This window comes from Tursiops truncatus, chromosome 10, assembly GCF_011762595.2.
Source record: "Tursiops truncatus isolate mTurTru1 chromosome 10, mTurTru1.mat.Y, whole genome shotgun sequence".
NCBI lineage: Eukaryota > Metazoa > Chordata > Mammalia > Artiodactyla > Delphinidae > Tursiops > Tursiops truncatus.
Window position 1 is genome coordinate 14356468 of NC_047043.1, and position 18663 is coordinate 14375130.

Genomic DNA, 18663 nt, shown 5'->3' on the forward strand with positions numbered 1-18663 from the left:
CCCAGGAAATGTTATTTTGAGGAAACGATTAGGGGGTGAACTGCCAAATAAACCATGGCTGGGGAAACTTCGGTGAAAAGACTGGCAGTGAACAGTAAATGTATTTAATTGCAGATTGAAATACAAAGCAAAAGAGGAGAAACTCAAGGGGTAAAGTCTAAAAGCAGCGGAGGTGGTTAGGACTCACAGTATCTTTGAAGGGGCCGAACCTTGATTGGAAGTGAGATACTCTCTTCATTATGCAAAAGGTTGAAGGAAAAGCTAATTAGATGCAGGAAGATGGTCTCTGTGTTCTCTGTGAAGCAAAAGTCAAGTCCATACACTGAAAGTAGACGCCTAGTACTGGGATAAAGCTTAGTCCTGTAAGAGAAAACAAAAACAAAAACAAAACAAAATTGTTTGGGATAGAGTGGGAGATCAAGGTTCCAAAGAATCACAGTAGAAATACGTATAAGAAGAGTTTGCTGTTTAAGGAAAACTTACAATGCGTCTGTTAAAGTGAACTATTTGTCATGAGGTGCTTACATTTATTTTTTCTGTAAATTGAATGTTGAATAGTATACAGAAGTTCAGGACAGACTTTTATATAATTTTGTAGCTGCAGATATACTACTTTGCTTGTTTCTTATGCAAATCCATTCACTTAGTTTCATTGTTCTACTATATTTTGACACACTGAGGGTAAGGAGTATCTTCCCTATTGTACTCAGTCCAGTACTCTGCTCTCTTCAGGTGTTTATTCAATAAGATTTGATAAATTAGTAAATGAAACACACCTATATTATTCTGTTCTGCCTAATATTTATTTTCTAACAGTCATTCCTAAGGATTCACATGAAATAATTCTTACTTTTATTTATTTATTTATTTATTTTTTAAGATCTCTTTTTTTAAAAAAATAATTAATTAATTTATGGCTGTGTTGGGTCTTCGTTTCTGTGTGAGGGCTTTCTCTAGTTGTGGCAAGCGGGGGCCACTCTTCATCGCAGTGTGCGGGCCTCTCACTATCGTGGCCTCTCTTGTTGCGGAGCACAGGCTCCAGACGCACAGGCTCAGTAGTTGTGGCTCATGGGCCCAGTTGCTCTGCGGCATGTGGGATTTTCCCAGACCAGGGCTCGAACCCATGTCCCCTGTATTGGCAGGCAGATTCTCAACCACTGCGCCACCAGGGAAGCCCCAATTCTTACTTTTAATAGTCACTTAATTTTCAGGCTCTGAGATAGTAAAATACAAACTTGAAATTCCTGGTGATGCTTAGAATAAAAATTACAATGAAATTTATAAGTGCTAAACTATACATTTCTGACTTAAGCCAAGGTATAATATGTGTCTTAATAACTCTCATCCAGAAAGTCCAGTGAATTTTTTAATAAAATAAAAAGCCATATATGAAAGTGTGTATGGAAGACTGTTCATAAGTCATGCTCTAGATGGGCCAGCCAGGTAAGTATTCAATAGCAGATATGAATTTAAAAGGCAACTTGGCTAGTCATTTTAAGATGGTTAAAAAATCAGGCACATAGAACTGTAGGACTGTATTAGCCAAGGATGAAATTCTCTGGGAGCTTTAAATGAAATTTGAATTGTTTGCTTATTGATATGGCCAAAATAATATTTCCAAGGCTTCCTTACCAGTTCCCTACTGACTCAGAAAGAATTTTCCAGAGCTATTCTCTCAATCTAATTGCAATTCAACCAATATACACTTCACACTGTTTTCCCTACAAAATCTGAGAAGTTTACATTTGCTTTATTGTTAATTTACTGTGAAAATGTCATTATTCAAATATATCACACTGTTCAGACTGTGTTTCAAAGAGCACAAACTTTGGAACTGAAGAGCTGGGCCCCAACCTCACTGTAGTATATACTAACCATGGGACCAGGATATAACAATACCTTCTTTCTAGGATTGTTGTTAAATATGAGTAATAGTGTGATAAAACACTTAGCAGAGTGCTGGGTGCTTAGCAAGTGGATGATGAATGGTAGCTATTCTTATTCTTACTATTTCATGGCAAGAAATTTTATTAAGGTTAAAAATCTCAGAGAAACAAAACATCCACAAATCTCAAACAGCCATCTGTTTCAAGCAGCGTTCATGCTATGAAACTCTAGCTCACTGAAATGATTTGGATCCCGTCTAAAACTCACCATAATGAGATTTGGCTTGCACCAGAGAAAAGCCATTAATGACCTAATTGTCAAATCTAATGGCCTGTTTTCAGTCATGTTCTTATTTATTTCCTCTGTGGCATGTGATGCTATTGACTATTCTTATCTTCATTCATTCATTTGGATTCCTCAAAAATGCTTTCTCCTGGTTCTTCTCTTGTTTCAGACTCCTTTCTTGGGGTTAGGGTTTTGAAGGGGCCTTTTCTCTGCTTCCTGGTCTCATCTTCTGTGCACACTTCCCTTACGTTCACCAGGCAGAGTCAATACAGTTCAGCAAGGCTTTATTCGGTATTTAGTATGCACTTGCCCATCTTCCAGGTATTGGGGTCACAAGGACAACGAGATTGGAGAGGTAGAAACTCTCAGTGCTCCCTGTGTTGAATTATTTTCCTTTCTGAACGCATAGGAGGTGATGTTTTTCAGCCCTTCTCTGGAGATTGAGCCAGGTAAATAGTTCTGATCCTGAGATGTGAACGCAGTTCATGGGTTGAGGCATTTAAGAGCCAGCACGCTACTTTCTGTTTCTCTTCCCATGCTGCTGTGGCCCAGGAAATGATGTGTTGACCTGGCAGTGTCACACAGTGGAGGGAGCCTGGGCCCATGATTTCCAGGTGGAAAACATTTCTACTACCTTGCATCAGATTTTGTAGGATTGAGAAAAAAAAACTTGTACTAAGCTGCTGAAATATCAGAGTTTATTACATCCCATTTTATCCAATCCTATATTAAACCACTATAGTATGATATTCTTAGAGGAAATGGGTATATGTATATAAACAGATACTACCAATAAAATGTGCAGAGTGCCATGACGGACTAATCACAGGGTGCTTTTAGAGACTTGAGGAGGGGCAGTGAACTCATTCTGAGTGGAGGGTATTTAGGGAAGATGTGACTTCCTGGTTCTAATCCATTTCTTCCCATCCTTCCTCTCCATCCTTGGGTCCAACCTTAAGGAGATGCCAGGGGAGAGAGGGCTACGCCAGGCAGCAGTGTGCCTGGATTACTGTGATCAAGAAACCAAAGACCCAGCATCCTTTTTTCCCCTCAGCCCAGGTTCATGATGCCTGGGGATTTCTTTCAAGCTGTGATGCCTGAAAAGACCAGATAAGATGTTGAGGATACCCAGCTTCATGACTTTTTTTTACTTAGCTCTGCTCAGACCAAGGTCAGCCAGAGAACTAGCTATGTCTTAAAGCTCTCTTGAATATACACTCTTGAATTAACTCCTTTATTTGTCTTATTATTTCCATTTAGTTCCATATTTTTTGTCTGTGTTCCTAACACCCCACAAATTTCTCTCTAGATCTTCCTGTAAGGTAGAGCTAATTGGAAAACATGCTGCCTCTATTCTGTATTCATTTACATTTGATTTTTCTCATTACAATGCTGTTATTACGAGGTTTGTTTCTATTGCCAGAGAAAATGTTAGTTTAGCTCATTCTTTACCTCTACTTGGCCAGAATCCTTTTGGTATTTTGTTAATTTAAGTTTTTAAAAGTTAAAAACATGTGAGTCATTCTACAGTTATAACTTTTTTTGTTTGTTCTCATTTTCTTTCTCTCTTCTCAAGATGGGGCTGTCCTATAGCTTCTCCCGAATTTTATTAATTTAACTTCTTGATGTTCCCCTCTTCTTACATCTTGGATTTCTCCCATATTTCTCCTCTGATCAGCACCTTCCACTAAGCTGCAGGTTATGTGGGTGAGGTTGAGATGAATGTGGAGTATCTAGTATTTATCCAAGTGAACAAGAGTTAAAATATCATTCCAAACAGAGCATGGGCATGAAACACCATGGAGGTCTTAAGGGAACTGTAAATAATTCGGTACTGAGCAAGCAAATATAAAGACAGAGGTATCTTAATGTCTCATTCCTGGGTGTTGGGGTTAGTCTTGTTAAGTGTTGGCTGAGTTACAACTTAGAATTGGATCCAAAGAGTTTTTAAGTGTTGGTATATGATGTTCACGTCCAAAGCAAACAAAGATTCCAAGACTGGAACATCAATCTTAAGTCAAAGACTGTTAGAAGAAAGTCTAGATTCACCAGAAAGATTAACTATAAATGCTAAACTCAAAAGGCCATAGTGGGATCCAAGTTGAAATCCCAGAGGCAAAAATGTAGAGTCAGGAGAAGATGGCATTGGAGCGAAGTCAGGTATGGATCAATTAAGGGGGCTGAGGCCCAGAGTGAGAGTTCTAAAACCTAGTGGGTATTTATTGTTTGCCTTCATGAACTGGTGGGTTCAGAAGAGGACCATGGTGGCATCAGGTTGTGTTACAGGCCTAGGGCAGGGCAAACATGTAGGAGGTAAGGCTGGAAAGAGAGCTATAGATCATATCATGGAGAATTCTTGGCTAAGGGATCTATAACTCATAGGCCATACAGAATCAGTAAAGGGTTCTAAACAGGGATGATATATGGTGAGATTTGCATGGATGGGAGCCTTCAAGCAGCAGTGTGAGGGTTGGACTGGTGGAGCATGAGATAGGAGGCAACAGGATCCCTGATTAAGGGGCTCCTGTAGTTGTTCAGGTGAGAGAAGAGGAGGCTGACTAGGGCAGTCAGTAGGGCAGTGAGCACTGGGTTTTTCCTTAAGGTGGGCAGATTTAGAAGGTAGATTCAATAGCATCTTTGTCTTATTGTATGTGTGGTGGAGGGAAAGGGGGGCGGTCAGAGTTGGCTTGCAGATTCCTAGGTGGATGGTGGAGTCAGCAGCAGTGATAGGGAGGTTGAGGGAGGAGAAGCTTTCAAAGATGTTGATTTAGTTTGGGACATGATGTTTTTGTGGTTCTCACATATCTGGGTGCAGAGGTTAGCGATCCATTGGAACTACAAGTCAAAGCTGCAGGAAGGGAGAGCATAGAGATAATTTGGAAATCCCATCAAAGAAGGCAGACTCTCACCCTGAGAGGCAATAGAGTGAAAAGTGGGCTGAAGACCAATCCTCCGATTTTAGATTAAAGACATGAAAGCAAACACCTGGAGGAAAGAGGGAGGATGGCATCAAGGGCCAATGTGAACAGATTTGTCTTGAATAGCCGAGGAGGCACCTTTGTCCACTGAGTCTGGACAGGCCCAGATGGGAATAGGAACAGCTATAGGTGTTGGGTCAAAAGTTGAGAAAATTCACCTTCACATCTTCCTGATGGAGTAAGAGACATTGTTTTCTGCTATGCATCAGAGCAGAGGTCAGCAGACTCTTTTTCTGAAAGGACAGATAATCAATAGTTTAGACTTTGCAGGCTATCTGGTCTTTGCCACAGCTACTCAACCCTGCTATTCTAGTGGGAAAGTAGCCATAGACGTTACCTTAAATGAATTCTGTGTTCCAACAAAACTTTATTTACAAAAGAGGTAGTGGGCTAAATTTGGTCTGCGAGCCAGTTTGCTGACCCTTGTATTGGAAGGTTGAGGCTTGAAGTGAATGTTGGAATTTTGGAATAGTCTTTGTGGGAAATGAGAGTAAGTGTTGATCAGTGACAGGGAGAGCGTACAGGTGGAGCTGAGGGTCCAACTGACATGTAAAAGGATGCTGGTCCTGCCTGCATTGCTTTGCGAGCGTCTAGCAATTCTTTGTTACTTCCTGCTTTGTGATCCCAGAGTGTTGCTTACACTTCTGGCTGATCACAGATGCCTCTCCCCCTAGATTGTGGACACTTTGAGGGCCAGGTTCTTATCTCACTTACTATTGTAACAGCTTGATTCCCCTCAGTTTTCAGCTAATCATCTTATCCTTTAGTTGTAAGCATTTGCCCCTCACCTCCCTGTGACACAGGGAGAAAATTTTCCTGGACCTGAGCCGCAGTTGCCAGGCCCGTCTCACTTCATGTTGGGTCCAGCCAGCCCCGTCTTATCCTTTGAGGACTGGTGACTAATGCGGTGACTGTTAGCTGGTCAGAGAAGCTGAAGTCATGCAGCAATTATGGCTCCACACACACGCATCCACTGTTTTATCTGTTTTTCTCCCCCCCATCTTCCTGTCTTTGGAACAAAAAATTTCTCTGACTTCACATGGCCAACACAGCTGTCCAACTGGCTGCAAACACAGAAGTGAATGAAGTCAGTGAAAGGATGAGTCACTGCACAACAGTGTCATTTACACTCTCCTCCATCCCCCCGCTTCCCTGCCCCAGACTGGGATGTACTGCTTAGGAAGGAGCTCTTTGCCACATCTCCAAGGGCAATGTGCAAGGAAGAGCATTTTAGGGGAGGAAGTCACTCCCTTGGCTGAGTGGTTTGGTGGTGCTTAAATACTTTCTAGAAAAGGACAGACAACATGCAATTCACAACTCAAATCCATACAATTTAGTTATAGCTTAATAGTGTTTCCTGAGTCATGACACTGAGTGAACCTATAACCAAGGCAAGCTCACAGGAACCAATGGAAATCTTATTCCCTGCTGCTGTTGTCCATATTATTTCATGAAGCATCCTGAAAATGAGTATCCTTGCAGGGCAGAGGGCACTGCTTGATAATCTAAATTGAGGCTCTTAGTTTTTTATCATGATCAGTTGTTTTATTGGGGGTCAGTACTGGCATGGATTTAAAAGCTATGCTGAATAGTAATGTCAATGATGTTATTAATAAACAGTTTATTTTCTCACTGTGATCTCTGCCTTTCTGTTGTGTATTTCTCCCATCGTAAGGATGACGCTGTTCAGAATATGAGACGCTTAGACTGGTTGAAGTTTGTCATAGTTCTCATGTTGACTGTGTTTCCTGCTTTTCATGCCTTCAGTCAACCGGCTGTAATCATCGCCCTTGTATCTCCCTCTTTCAAAGTTCTCTTTCCTCCTCTTTGTGATGGGCCTCCCCGGGGACTGCACTTGGATTCTCAGACTGAGGAGGAGAGAGAGAGCAAGACTGAAGCTAGAGGAGCAGCTGCTGGTCCACCCAGCTGCCAAGGCTTGGCAGCAGGTTCCTGGGGAAGCAGGAGGCACCTGGTTCACACAGGCCCAGCACAGCTGGTCCAGCTTTTGACTGGCAGAGCGTGGCTTCCTTCGTCACCAAAGTGACTGGCCCTGTGATCTTGCTACAGCCTGCTGAAACCGAGAGGGATGCAGTGAAAGCAGTACACCTCAGCGGAGCAGGTGCAAGTCACATTTCACTAATGAACAATGGGCACTTTGCACTCAGGGAGGCTTTGATCTGAGCGCTAAAAAGCCCTTCTGTTGGACAGGATGTTGGCTGAGGCAGGCAGCAGTAAGAAGCATTGGGAAGGATCCTTTATCCAAGAAAGTCAGTGTAAGAGCAATCATCAAATAATACTTGCAGAGTGTTTGACTCCATTCTCCATTCTCAGAGATCTCCTTGGGATAAAGTGATGCGTTTGTGGAATTCTTTTAGTTGATTCTGTATCTGGACCATCCCGAAATGAATAAAACATTTATTCTATATTAAACTTAAGTCTGTCTTCTACCCATCAGTTTCAGTCCTGCCTTATGGGATTATATATAAAACAGTTCTATTTGAGGAAGACAGCACCCATGTGAGAGCCTCCCACATATTTGAAGAGCACTCTTAGGTCTTCCAGGAAATGTTAATAGGGCATTTTTAATAAAAATAAATTTATAAATAATAAATAAAATAAGATAAATTGCTATCTTCATGTACTAAATGGTGCATTCCTCCTTCACAGTGACCTCAAAGGCTCTAGGCAAATTTATTGTCTCTTCCTCTAAACAATCAGCAGAATTGTAGGTTTTTGTTATGTTAAAAATTTTATTTAACTCATTAATTAAGTAAGTAATTTATTTAACATCTTTATTGGAGTATAATTGCTTTACAGTGTTGTGTCAGTTTCTGCTGTATAACAAAGTGAATCAGCTATATGCATACATATATCCCCATATCCCCTCCCTCTTGCATCTCCCTCCCACCCTCCTTATCCCACCCCTCTAGGTGGTCGCAAAGCACCGAGCTGATCTCCCTGTGCTATGCAGCTGCTTCCCACTAGCTATCTATTTACATTTGGTAGTGTATATATGTCAATGTTACTCTCTCACTTCGTCCCAGCTTACCCTTCCTCCTTCCTGTGTCCTCAAGTCCGTTCTATATGTCTGCATCTTTATTCCTGTCCTGCCCCTAGGTTCATCAGAACCATTTATTTAGATTCCATATATATGTGTCAGCATACGGTATTTGTTTTCTCTTTCTGACTTACTTCACTCTGTATGACAGACTCTAGGTCCATCCACCTCACTACAAATAACTTAATTTAGTTTCTTTTTATGGCTGAGTAATATTCCATTGTATATATGTGCCACATCTTCTTTATCCATTCATCTGTTGATGGACACTTAGGTTGCTTCCATGTACTGGCTATTGTAAATAGTGCTGCAGTGAACATGGTGGTACATGACTCTTTTTGAATTATGTTTTTCTCAGGGTATATGCCCAGTAGTGGGATTGCTGGGTCATATGGTAGTTCTTTTTTTAGGTTTTTAAGGAACCTCCATACTGTTCTCCACAGTGGCTGTATCAATTTACATTCCCACCAACAGTGCAAGAGGGTTCCCTTTTCTCCACACCCTCTCCAGCATTTATTGCTTGTAGATTTTTTGATGATGGCCATTCTGACCCATGTGAGGTGATACCTCATTGTAGTTTTGATTTGCATTTCTCTAATGATTAGTGATGTTGAGCATCCTTTCATGTGCTTCTTGGCCATCTGTATGTCTTCTTTGGAGCAATGTTTATTTAGGTCTTCTGCCCATTTTTGGATTGGGTTGTTTGTTTCTTTGATATTGAGCTGCATGAGCTGCTTGTAAATTTTGGAGATTAATCCTTTGTCAGTTGCTTCATTTGCAAATATTTTCTCCCATTCTGAGAGTTGTCTTTTCACCTTGTTTATGGTTTCCTTTGCTGTGCAAAAACTTTTAAGTTTCATTAGGTCCCATTTGTTTATTTTTGTTTTTATTTCCATTTCTCGAGGAGGTGGGTCAAAAAGGATCTTGCTGTGATTTATGTCAGAGAGTATTCTGCCTGTGTTTTCCTCTAAGAGTTTGATAGTGTCTGGGCTTACATTTAGGTCTTTAATCCATTTTGAGTTTATTTTTGTGTATGGTGTTAGGAAGTGTTCTATCTTCATCTTTTAGAATTGCAGGTTTTTTAAATAATGGAAAAGATGGTAGAGATCATCTTTTCTAAGCTCTTATTTCGCAGATTGGGAAATGGAGGCTCATGGATGTGAAGTTGCATAGTAGTTCAGAGCTGAGATGAGAAAGCAAGCCAGTCCAGGTCTTGTGCCTTTTTGTCAAGTTGCCTTGGTGATGTCTGCGATCAAGTGCAGGAGTGACTGTGATTCTGTGGTAGGCAATGTGCAAATTATCCGTCCCACTCTTTAAGCACACAGGACGTTCATCGACTTACTTTCCTTTCCCCACAGCCAGGTCTCAGAGGATGACCTGATATGAGACTGTGTGAATTTCAGCTAATGTATTTCTATTCTTGTGAGTATTTGAATTCTTTCCTCTCACTTTTCATTGAGGAGTGTAGAGTGTTGGGCAAGGGATTTGAGCTTCATCAAGTAGATGAGGGAGGGGCAGTTAGGCAAAGGAAAATACCTAACTGGGCATGTGCATTTGAGAGAGGGTTATGCAGTACTGAAGCATGCAAGGAGAGGGGTAGGAGCATGGAGTAGGAAGGGATATATGAAAATCCACGGGGGAAGGTAGAGAGACATGGATTCAAAGCCTAATGTGGAAAGACTTTGAGCCACTGTGGCAGCAAGGGTCCATTGTGTCTGGGAAGGTTTTCTGTATTCCTGTTCTTAGTTAGACTCAGAACAAGTGGGAATACAGTGTTTCAGAGAGACAGACATCACTGTTTTCAAATCCTTGTTATTGCTCGTGGATCAGAAGCCTGTTTAGGTTTATCCTCTACAGCAGGTTAACCGATTCTAGTGGTAACCCTACCGGAGGGATCCCCCACCTAATATGCCTCCTCTCCTTGTCAGAACTGGCTCAGGACCCAAACAAGGTCAAACCTGGGGCAATCACACCTCTGTGATTCTACTGAACAGGGCTAAGAAAAGCAGGGACTATACTGTAGGTGTTGAAAATACTTCACATTTTCCTCTTTTTCGCCTTCTCTCACAGAACTTATCTGTCCCATGTGTCATACCCTCTGGACCTAGCTGTTTGTTAAGGAACTAATCAAATAATTTTGCAAGGAACATTAGGGTTTGCTAAAATACAATGTCATTATCAGGAAACATTTGGTATAGAAGTGGTAATGGGCAAGACAAGTGAATTTGTTGAAGAAAAAAAAGGGGGAAGATTGAGTACCAGGGTTTATGTGTGTGTGTGTGTGTGTGTGTGTGTGTGTGTGTGTGTGTGTGTTTGTGAGAGAGAGAGAGAGAGAGGGTTAGAGAGGGAGAGAGAATATGAATCAACCTGAAAAAACTATCCCCCCATAACAATCATAGTTCTAAGGCTGAGGATATATTACAGATCCCTCTACTCTATGTATGCCCCCTTAAGTACCTGTAATTCTCTTTACCACTATCAGAAAATCATTACCCTCCAATGGCCTGCTATCTGTTTAGTCTCCACTTTTGCTCAGGGGTTTCCAGAGTACTCTACTCCTCAACAACCTTATTTTTACTAATGAATTATATTTGAATCAGCAGATTGTGTTTTCCTTTTTTTGTTGGAATTTGTTATTTTGAATTCAGTTGGCATTTGCTTCCATTAAAAGAAAAGTTTTTGAGACTATATCCTTCCCCTTGCTATTTTTAACACTTGAAAATATATAGTTGAGTTGACAGTGGTGGCCCGGTTTCGCTGCTTACTTCTACTTTTGATTTGAATTCTGCTTTTTATTCAAAGTCTTCATGGTGGATTTGGGCCCTTTAAATCCGAAATGTTCTTGCTCTTTGGCCTATTGGTGGGCCACAAGCATTGCTTTCCTAGGCTCTGAGTTGATGAATGTTGATTATTTTTCTTAAGATTTTCTCAGAAAAGTTGGGAGGGTTATGAGTCGGTGTTTAGATCGTCCCACAGATTTCACTGTGCTTCCTCTTAAATTTTCCATTTCCTCTAGCATTTAACATTTACTTTGCCTGTGTCTTAAATTCTTTTGTCTCTTTCATAATTCTTTTATTATTTTTTTCTTTGCTGTGGTTGGAAAGTTTGCACCGGGGTTTCAACCTTTATGCTGATGTTTTGCAGTTTGTATTTTTTAATTGTTTTGCAATTTGTATTTTGACTTTTGTTGCAATCCCAAATTGCATAGATGCCTATTCTTGCCCTCAAGATGTAGCTTTATAAACCATTTAGGTTTGCTTGTTTACTCATTTCTTCTTCATTTTCATCCAAAAATTCTTGGGTTTGGGTGGGTGAGCAGATGGTAGTCCTCAAAAGCCTTTCTCTTCCATTTTTGACTCACTGGTCAGTTTCTCATTTGTTTTTTCCTTCAGCATGGCTCAGGTCTCCCTGCCACAGAGTGTGGGGACAATTGGAGAAGAACCTTGAAATCCATCACATGGTGAAAACAAAATTCAAGGAAGAGCATGTTTCATTTTTGTGGGGAAGTAGAGAGCAGATGGAGGGAGTTGGCGTAGAGCAAGGTCTTTTTTGCCCACCCATTGAGGTCTAGTCTCATTTTGCACACGAAATTGTTCTCAGCCTGTGGGCCTTGGAATACTTCCTCAGAAATCCCAAAGCTTTTATTGTCTGTCTCTCTCCTCTGTTAATTGGGATGGGGTCTGTATTCCATCTCCAATCAGCTTGAAATCCTTTCAGAATTAAAGATTGTCTCCCATCTCCCCAGCCTCTAGCACAGCAGAGTCTGGAATATAATTGACTGTCAATATACATTTGCTGAACAACTACGTAAATATGTTTTTTCCCCAATACCATGTATGGTAGGCATTCAGTAACTTCTGTTAACAGTTACTAATAACATTTAAAAATCACTGGCCATCTATAGCTCTACACTTTCTTGGCCGTATGAAACCTATCCATTTTTCCTTGATTATATCTAATTCTTGATTTTGTCTTTTGGAAATAAATATTAAAAAACTGGGATTGTTCAGTTTTTTGGATCAGTTTTCTCTTTTTATGAGAACAAGACTATAAGGATAGTTAGCACATTAATTATGTATTTACTAACACACTTGGCTAGGGTGAGTATTAGCTCTGAGATTGTAAAGGAGAAAGGTAGGGAGTCATCAGTTTATTTTATCTGGGCAGAGAACCATCTTACCTTTCTTTTATGTGGTTCCTACATTAATCAGTAAACCAAGCAGCTCAGTGCTAGATCTCTATTCTACTGCGTTCTGTGTAGATGCAAGAAAGGTAGTGCTTTGTTTCCTCTCTTGACGGCAGATAATTCAGGCTAGCCCAGTATTATCCTTGGCAATATAATGATTACTTGAATAGAAAATCATAATTAGATGAGTACTTTAACTGATGCTCACTAGAGATAATTGTGTGTTTAAAGCTAAAATCCAGGGGACAAAATTCAGTGCTTTTGAGCAGTTCTGTTAAAAAGGTAATACTATCCTTGTGTATAAAATGGTGGCATAGCCATTCTTCTCATATCTTAGTATACCTGCCTCTTCTTCTCATTCTCCAGCCATTCCTCTATCAAGTGTTTCTTTGATTAAAATGTGTCATCTTGGATCATCTGAAAATTAAATTGCAGATTACGTCAATAAAAATATCTGCAGAGGGCTTCCCTGGTGGCGCAGTGGTTGAGAGTCCGCCTGCGGATGCAGGGGACACGGGTTCGTGCCCCAGTTTGGGAAGATCCCACGTGCCGTGGAGCGGCTGGGCCCGTGAGCCATGGCCGCTGGGCCTGCGCGTCCGGAGCCTGTGCTCCGCAACGGGAGAGGCCACAACAGTGAGAGGCCTGCGTACCGGGAAAAAAAAAAAAAATCTGCAGAATTTGGGGTTGAAAAATAATAGAGAAATAATAACTAGATTGAATACCTGGCACATAGTGGATGATCAAAGCTATGAGCTTTATAAATGAATGTGAATGCTGACCACACAGATACAAAATGAAAGGCAGCAGTACGGGAATGTACACGCAGATCAAATTTTTTTTTTTTTTTTTTTTTTTGCGGTACGCAGGCCTCTCACTGTTAGTTTATTTTTTTGGTGGTGGTGGAGGGTGTGTTTCTCTAATTAAGTCATTTAAAAGTCAGGTGAAAAACAAACTTTTCTTTTTTTTCTAGGAAAGGAATGAATCCCTCATTCCAATATTGTGGTTATTTATTTAAACATTTTTAATGGAGTATAATTGCTTTACAATGTTGTTTTAGTTTCTTCTGTATAACAAAGTGAATCAGCGATACGTATACATATATCCCCATATCCCCTCCCTCTTGCATTTCCTCCCACCCTCCCTATCCCACCCCTCTAGGTAGTCGCAAAGCACCAAGCTGATCTCCCTGTGCTACGCGGCTGCTTCCCACTAGTTATCTGTTTTACATTTGGTAGTGTATATATGTCAGTGCTACTCTCTCACTTCATCCCAGCTTACCCTTCCCCTTCCCTGTGTCCTCAAGTCCATTCTCTACGTCTGCATCTTTATTCCTGTCCTGCCCCTAGGTTCATCAGAACCATTTTTTTTCTTTTTAGATTCCATGTATATGTGTTAGCATATGGTATTTGTTTTTCTCTTTCTGACTTACTTCACTCTGTATGACAGACTCTGGGTCCATCCACCTCACTACAAATAACTCAATTTCGTTTCTTTTTATGGTTGAGTAATATTCCATTGTATATATGTGAACACATAGGTTGCTTCCATGTCCTGGCTATTGTAAATAGTGCTGTAATGAACATTGTAATACATGACTCTTTTTGAATTGTGGTTTTCTCAAGGTATATGCCCATATATGCCATATATGCCCGTATGCCATATGCTGGGTCATATGGTAGTCCTATTTTTAGTTTGTTAAGGAACCTCCATACTGTTCTCTGTAGTGGCTGTATCAATTTACATTCCCACCAACAGTGCAAGAGGGTTCCCTTTTCTCCACACCCTCTCCAGCATTTATTGTTTGTAGATTTTTTGATGATGGCCATTCTGACTGGTGTGAGGTGATACCTCATTTTAGTTTTGATTTGCATTTCTCTAATAATTAGTGATGTTGAGCAGCTTTTCATGGGCTTCTTGGCCATCTGTATGTCTTCTTTGGGGAAATATCTATTTAGGTCTTCTGCCCATTTTTGGATTGGGTTGTTTGTTTCTTTAATATTGAGCTGCATGAGCTGTTTATATATTTTGGAGATTAATCCTTTGTCCATTGATTTGTTTGCAAATATTTTCTCCCATTCTGAGGGTTGTCTTTTTGTCTTGTTTATGGTTTCCTTTGCTGTGCCAAAGCTTTTAAGTTTCATTAGGTCCCTTTTGTTTGTTTTTGTTTTTATTTCCATTACTCTAGGAGGTGGATCAAAAAAGATCTTGCTGTGATTTATGTCAAAGAGTGTTCTTCCTATGTTTTCCTCTGAGAGTTTTATAGTGTCTTGTCTTACATTTAGATCTTTAACCCATTTTGAGTTTATTTTTGTGTATGGTGTTAGGGAGTGTTCTAATTTCATTCTTTTACATGTAGCTGTCCAGTTTTCCCAGCATCACTTATTGAAGAGGCTGTCTTTTCTCCACTGTATATTCTTGCCTCCCTTATCAAAGATAAGGTGACCATATGTGTGTGGGTTTATGTCTGGGCTTTCTATCCTGTTCCATTGATCTATATTTCTGGTTTTGTGCCAGTACCATATTGTCTTGATTACTGTAGCTTTGTAGTATAGTCTGAAGTCAGGGAGTCTGATTCCTCCAGCTCCAGTTTTTTCCCTCAAGACTGCTTTGGCTTTTGTGTCTCCATACAAATTTAAAGATTTTTTTGTTCTAGTTCCTTAAAAAATGCCATTGGTAATTTGATAGGGATTGCATTGAATCTGTAGATTGCTTTTGGTATTATAGTCGTTTTCACAATGTTGATTCTTCCAATCCAAGAACATGGTATATCTCGCCATCTGTTTGTATCATCTTTAATTTCTTTCATCAGTGTCTTATAGTTTTCTGCATACAGGTCTTTTATTCTTTGCCTATAGGTATTTTATTCTTTTTGTTGCAGTGGTAAATGGGAGTGTTTCCTTAATTTCTCTTTCAGATGTTTCATCATTAGTGTATAGGAATGCAAGAGATTTCTGTGCATTAATTTTGTATCCTGCTACTTTACCAAATTCATTGATTAGCTCTAGTAGTTTTCTGGTAGCATCTTTAGGATTCTTTATGTATAGTATCATGTCATCTGCAAACAGTGACTGTTTTACTTGTTTTCCGATTTGGATTCCCTTTATTCCTTTTTCTTCCCTGATTGCCATGGCTAAAACTTCCAGAACTGTGTTGACCAATATTGTGTTTCTTTGATTAGTGGAAGATGCTCTCATTGTCTGTCAGCTACTGGGTGTGTGCACTCAAAGTTAATCTACATCACTAAATAACAAGCATATTCTTTATAATTGTAGAGGACTAGATAGAATTATTGAGTCTTGACCTTGTGCCCTAAGGACCAAAAAAGTTACAGTCATTTAGAGATAGTTCCAGAGTTAAAGTTTCACCATTTAAAATGCCCACATCCAATTTTTTAAAGTTCACATTGGTATCATTAGCTGAGTCTTCTTGCTATGTCTCCAGAGACAGAGACAAGGCTCTTAAGCGACATTTGTCCTAATTGCCTTGTTTGTATTAACGTCCCCAGAGCTTTTAACTTGTTTGGAAAGGTTCCTTTTTCTTTGTTCTGCCTCTTGCTCTCCAAATGATTTGAACATCTGTTGCATGTGGGCTCCTTTCTGGGCCTTGCACTGTGACTTTGCTCTTAGGAGTTTTCAGCTGTGGCTACAGAACACTATAAAAATTGATAGAAAAATTTAGCCTGACTCTAAAATTACTTTTTCATGCCCACATCCCACCACTCTCTCTCAAGTGTGATGATTTTCCTGTCTATGCCCTGAGCATTCTCCTCTCCTTGTCTTTGCTCTGTGGTTAACTCTACTTAGAAGGTCTTCTCCCAGCTCCGCCTATTTAAATTTCTAACGATTCTTCAATGATCAGCTAGTAGTTCACCCTCTCTATGAAATCCTTCTGGATTCGTGCAGCTGGAGACACTGTCTCCCTTCTTCTCACTCCCATAGCTATCCCATGACTCCTCGAGGCCATCACCATATACTGCCAGTTACTCTTACTGTGCCTTGGTGTTTATCTCCCAGTATTCCTAGGCTATAAACATCTTAAGAGGGCTTCCCTGGCGGTGCAGTGGTTGAGAATCCGCCTGCCGATGCAGGGGACATGGGTTCGTGCCCCGGTCCAGGAAGATCCCACATGCCGTGGAGTGGCTAGGCCCGTGAGCCATGGCCACTGAGCCTGCGCGTCCAGAGCCTGTGCTCTGCAACGGGAGAGGCCACAACAGTGAGAGGTCTGCGTACCGCAAAAAAAAAAAAAAAAAAAAAACAGAACATCTTAAGAGGCAGAACTTTGCTTCCTTGATGGTTTCCAACCAAGGGCTGTCTCGAAGAAGTTGCTCAAAAAGTTTCATTTGTGCAAGACACAAATATACTTAGGAATAAAATGATTTTTTTACTAGACTGAATGTTTTCCCCCATTTTCAACTGGGTTTTGAAATCATATAGACACAGCCAGCTGTATAATGTAAAATAATTTTCCCCCCTTCCCAAAACACGATATGTAAACTGTCGAAATCATGAATATAAAGAAGCACAAGTATGTGTGTAGGTATGTGCCTGTGCTTTGGGGGAAACATAAGTTCAAGTTTTGGCGAACTGATTTAAAAATAACAATAACCTCATAGTGTGTGTGGCCTGTTATTTTATGCAAAGTATTTTGTGTCTTGGGAGAGGTTGTCTTGGTGTTCCCTGAAACCTGACACATATATCACACCTCTAAGCTTGGCTTCAATTCAGATTTCCTAGAGTTACAACTCTGCCCCTTATGTGCTGACTCACCACCACTGTTCACTCTTGTTAAGTTTTCTGGCACCAGCACATGTTCTGTGACTTTTTTTGTCTCCAAAGGATACATAGTCACATCAGAGAAGAACTTTCTCCAACTGCTTTCCGCTTAGTGCTGACTAATTCCAGAGTACTTTTAGAGTTGAAGAAAATGGTTCTACACTCTGAGTTAAATTTAATTGCTGTTTCATAAACTTTCTCTGAAATTCTGCTTTTCCTCTTTGGGAAATAAGGGATCTTTATGTTGCAGACTTTTTCATTTGATTCCTGAAACTTCAGTAGGGAATTTAGATATAAAGAAACAAATTCTATTCAGAAAATCCACCCACTGCATGTAATAAAGTTATTTATAACAAGAAAATTCAAAGAAACAAAGCACAGACCCTGCGCTCAAGGAATTAAAGGCATCAACAGATATTAAAAAAAATTAAAGCATGTGTTGTGTCAAAAGGAGTATAATATAGGTTTTATAAAGAAAATAGAAAACGAAGCGTTTAGTAGTCTCAGAAGAATGTTATCACAATTAGATCGTGTGTGAAAAAAATTTGGAGATAGCTTAACGAAAGTGAACATTTCTTTTGAAGGGTGATGTCAGTGGTAGTTACATTATAAGGTTATTGTATGCAATAAATGAGTTAATAGAGATAAGGCATTTGGAATACCGGCTGTCACATGTTAAGCCGTCAGTTTGTGCTATTTTCAATGATCATTTTTCATTTCTGTGAGCTATTTCAAACCTCTTTACAAATAGTTGCTATATTTCCACATTTCCCAAGCAGGGAGAACTACCTGGTAATAGTCATTCCAAGTATATAAAATATGCTACTAAGAAGGATTATGCCACTGAGAGCTATCACAGTTAAGAAAACAAAAATTCTTAAGGCTTCCTTACATGTTCACAACAATTTAAAGGAAGAAAAGTTTAGTATCAGACATGTATTCTGCACAGAACAGATGTCTGATGGACTTTCAAAGACTCACGTAAATTAAGCAGATCTTGATGATGCGCAGTACTGAACCTAACCGGTTAATTCCCAGATCCCTGTGTAAATTGCCATATAGCTTTGTGCCAGATGAATAATAACAGGAGCTGAGTCTTCTGGATTACCAGAATCAGAAGACATAAACTGAGCATGTTATTTCTTGCTATGTCAACAAAAAAACAAATTGATTACTTGTTTGATGTTGTTATGTCGGTGATAGATAATGTAGGTGCAGCCACTCACTCTCAGTTTATTTTTAATTACACAGCATGGTCAGGGTGTTACAGTGGGGAGAATTTAGCCGTGTGACCTTGAACCAGTTATTGCCAACACTGGGCATCAGCTCCGGCCTCTCAAATTGGAATGTACCTCTGCTGTTCCCTTCCTAAACTAAAATGCTGTGGCTCTAGAGGATAGAATTATACTATGGATACTATAGAAAATGGTTTACCACTCATTTGAAAGTTTCTTTTAAAAGGAATAATTTAAAGTGTGTGTAACAAAGCACAGAGCA

The 18663-nt window shown here is 40.0% G+C and overlaps 1 long non-coding RNA gene across 1 annotated transcript in view; it reads right to left on the reverse strand.

The window, feature by feature from the left end:
• Nucleotides 1–335: 335 nt before the first annotated feature.
• The window catches only part of LOC141279689 (uncharacterized), an 89387-nt gene continuing 71059 nt past the window's right edge, over nucleotides 336–18663 (reverse strand). Inside the window, exons 2-4 of the long non-coding RNA XR_012334354.1 lie at nucleotides 12737–12811; nucleotides 5309–5383; nucleotides 336–360 (exon numbers count right to left, since the gene is read on the reverse strand). This is a non-coding gene — a long non-coding RNA (uncharacterized lncRNA). The remainder of the gene's footprint in view (nucleotides 361–5308; nucleotides 5384–12736; nucleotides 12812–18663) is intronic.